This window comes from Egretta garzetta, unplaced genomic scaffold, assembly GCF_000687185.1.
Source record: "Egretta garzetta isolate BGI_Z169 unplaced genomic scaffold, ASM68718v1 scaffold402, whole genome shotgun sequence".
Taxonomy (NCBI): Eukaryota; Metazoa; Chordata; class Aves; order Pelecaniformes; family Ardeidae; genus Egretta; species Egretta garzetta.
The window spans coordinates 777,018-781,147 of NW_009258823.1; positions in this window are offsets into that span (position 1 = coordinate 777,018).

Here is a 4,130-nt window from a genome sequence, read left to right on the forward strand (position 1 = left end):
ATCTTTGAATACATCTCGGCACCAGCGACAGAGTTAAGGTCGCGTTAATGCCCACATCCGACTTCCTTTGAAACCAACTAGAAAGGACTCCCCGCGATTCAAAGGGAATGGATTTCCCTCCTCGGCGTGCTTGGAGAGACCCCCGTGCTGCATTTTTGGTTTTCTGGAGGCTTTAAAAACATCGCTGCTTTGTTTCCCCATGTTTCCATAGATCCTTATCGTCGTTTGTTCGGACCATGGTGGTGTCTCAGGATTAAAGCCAGTTGGGAAATTCTTGGCACATTATTCTTATTTCTTTACTTTTTTCCTGGGAAATGCCAAATCACAAAAACCAGAATTTCCATGGAAGCGTGTTAGTTTTGGTGAAACTTTCAGCACAAAAAGTTTAATCGGGCCCATGGAGCAAGCCTTCCGGAGCAGTCAATAGCCCCCTGGGCCGGGCTTTCGGCTGGGACGAGGGAAATTCCGCCCTGCTTTTTCTCCCTGGCCCGCTGGACGTTAATTACTTCGAGGAAGTGGAAGGGCTCTGGAGAAGGGACTGACTCCGCAGTCAGACTGTCAGGGCACCAGCGGGAAGGAGAGCTTCCAGGGCTGGATCTGCCTCTGCCTGAGGATCTGCCTCCCGATTCCCCCGGGACCGAGGAGGAGGAGAGGGGCAAGGCGGGCACAGCCTTGTCTAAAGGACGTCTAAGAGAGGGTCAGGCACCTCGGCGGGCAGTGACATCTCGTGATGGGTGGGACGGAGAACCAGAAGGTATAAAACGGGCTTCAAATCATCCACGGGCTCTCCTGGACTCAGCCAGATGGGACACAGCCTTACTTCGGTCCGAGGACTCAGCAAGTCCCTGCCTCGACCTGATGCTGTGATTTAGGCAGGACTACAGGCATGGGCGTCATCTGGAACAACCCGGAGAGGTCCCTGCCTCAAGGAGCTTGCAGCTGCAAAGACACAGCTACGTGATAGCCCGAAATGTGGGGATGCCTCCGGGAGGGACGCACCGAGGATGGAGACCGAGACACGCGGGGCGGGCAGGGGCTCCGGCTTGCCGGGCTGAAGGCGATGCCTTCCCCTTCCCCCTGTCAGAGGGCACCGAGCATCCCACCAGAGCCCACTGGAGCCCACCGGGCCGGGCAGGCAGACCTGCCCCCAGCAAGCATTCCCGTGGGAATCGCTACAAACCACGTTTTCCCAAGAGTTTTTAGGTCTAGTGGAGATATAAGGCATTTGGGGTGGGGGTGAATTTCCTTAATTTCAATCTTCTAAATATTAGTCATTATTTTAATTACTAGTAATTATCTGAGTGCGTTATTTGGGCTGCCTGTATAGGCAACAGGGAGAGGACAACACTGCAGCACCCAAGCACCCCGAGCACCCAGCAGCCAGGGGATGGAGGTGCTGCTGCTTTCCCTGCTGACTGCAGGGGATTTCTGGCAGCCGCCAGCGACCACTGCTTGAATTTTAACCAGCTGAAGCTGGGGGGGATGAATTTTCCCCCAAGTTATGAAGTTTTTCCGGATTAAAAACCAGATGCATCAACTACACCACAAAGAGCCTGCAAATTTAAACGAGAATTAAGATACGTAGCAGAAGAAGATAACTTGCCACTCACTTTTTGTGATCATTTGGGCTTTTTTCTACACAACGTCTGCCGGCCGGATAGCACCAACAGCGCCCTGCCGCTTAAGCCTCTCTCTTGCACGCGCCCTTCGGTGCTCCACGGCAATGAACAATAAATAGCAAATAGGTGAAGCGCACTGTTCATGCGCAGCTCGCGGCGCTGTATTGGCTCACAAAAATTCTGCTGCGAATGCTAAGCATAGCACAGGCAACAGCAGCCCCCAGCATCCATCCACCAAGGGGTCACGAACGGGAAGGGGATCAGCTCTGCGCCGTGACCCACAGCCAGCAGGCGGTGTCTGCTCAAGGGGATATGGAAGGGCTGCGCGCGGACCCTCGCAAGAGAAAAGCGACGTCTGCGGGGTAACTGCTCCGTAAGGACGAGGTCACCCGTCCTCCCAGCCGGCAGCCCCAGGGGACCTCCCCAAAGCCCAGCGCAGCCTGCACGGACCCAGGCGGGTACCACTGGTGTGCCCGGCCCCATCGGCCAGCCCGGAGGGTGCGGGTGGGAGGACCAGATGGGACACACCGAGCCCATCCCTCCCGCTCACCCTGTTTTCCAGGGCCTCATCTGGCTTAGCATTAAACACCCCCATCAGCGGGGCTTCCTCGTGTTTCCCGGAGGTTGTTTTACCGCGGAAAGCACTTATCTCGCTGCCTACAAGTTTTCCTTCATACTTGACCTACATTTTCCCATCCAAAAGTTCATTCCCTTCAATCATTCCGTAAACCATCCCTCTCCCTCCTCTGTGTTTACACATTTCTAATATTTGCAGATGTATCACGCTCCCCATTTAGTCATAACTTAGGCAAGCTCGACTGATTTACACTCTCACATTTCCTGCGAGTCTCCCTCCCTCCCAGCCTCTTCATCTTCTCTGACTCTCTCCCGCGACGCTTCCCGGTCGCATTTGCATCCCTGCCTGGCCCGGTGGGGAGGGATGCTACACCGGGTCCCCTGGCAGGGGACAGTGGCTGTCACCCGCACCGTCCCAGCCCTGGCTTTGAGCTGCAGCAACCCGCGGTCCAGCCCCGCAGGCAGAGGGAGACCCCCGAGAGCTCGGGCTCATCCCGCTCTCCTGCAGAAACACAGCTCATGCAAGCATGGATCTGCACGGATCTGCACATTTTTCACCTAAAACCTTTCTGTTGACACCTATCAGGGAGGTTTGGCAGAGGGTCGGGGTCTCAGACAACGACATTCCCGTGAATTTAATGAAAATATGGAGTGAAAGGCTGCAAAGAGCTGGTGATACCTCAAGTCACCGGGGAGGGCAGAGGAGGTTCCCTCACCTAGAAACTGCGACCAGGCACCAGGATTTCCCAGGTACCTTCCCTTTTCCCTTTACTTTCCAGGGCACCCAACCGCCCAGAGGGAAGCACCGGAGCCACGTGGCTGCCCTGGTCCCAGCCGTCCCCCGCCTTGCCGAGCTGCGGGGTCCTCCGGGTGTTGCAGCAGGCGTTCCCGCAGCCCTGCACGATGGAAATGGCCCGCGTCTCTTCAAAAATAAAGACAGCAAAGACCTGCTCGTGCAACAGGGCTGGCAGCTGCCCCACACCACTGGGATCAGGCTGGGATGCAAGCAGATCCCTGGGAAATGCCAGCACCCTCCCGTCACCTATCCGCAAGGGTCAGGGCTACAGGCAAGGAGCAAACCCCTGGGGTGCTCAAGCAGCAGCCTTACGGCTTTGGTTTTTCAATGTCTCTGAGCTTACCCCACGCAACTCGCTTTCTCCTGCTGTTATAAAGCCATGTGAGCATTTAGGACAGGATAAAAATTATTCCCTGCTTAAATCAATGGGGGAAGCTCGCTGTTTTCCACCCTTGCCCTTTATGGCTTCTTCAGGAATGAGTTTGGTTGCAGTCGGCGTTTCTCCCATTCTGTTTTTGGCTTTTGGCTGATCGCCAGCCTGGCCATGTAAATATAAGTGACCTGAACTCCAAACCGCTCTATTTCCATGCCCTCTTCCTGCATTTTTAGCTCAGAGGACTGGCTAGACTACTCCCAAGAAAGCACAAGGAGTTTTGCTGCCTAGGAAAGGGGCCAACCTCAGACACCCAATTTATATGTGAGGAGGAGGACAGGCGATCTATCTGCAGCTGAATTTTGCAGGTGTGCCAAGATACCCCATCATAAAAGCCATTAAAAAAAACCCAAAATGAATTGGATTTCCAATAGCCATCTAATTAAGCCACCTGCCTGCTCATACTTCCACCGATACCCGAAAGCGGCAGTCAGAGGGACGGCCTTTTTGCGGGCACTTCTATGCCAAATTGAGTTCCTCGCTGCCTGCACTTTCCCGCTGCCTGCACTCCTCCCGCCGCCTCCTACCAGTACCAGGAGAGCAGCCCCCATCAAACAGCTTTTCCAGAGTCCTTCTGCATCCTCAGTATTTCTGCACAAAGTAACGTACCCCTTTTTTAAAGTGATGTGGCCATTTCAATGCCAATCCAGTTGCTGTCAGTGTTTTTGTTCAACCACCCCAGCTAAATTTCGGGAGAGCCAAGGGG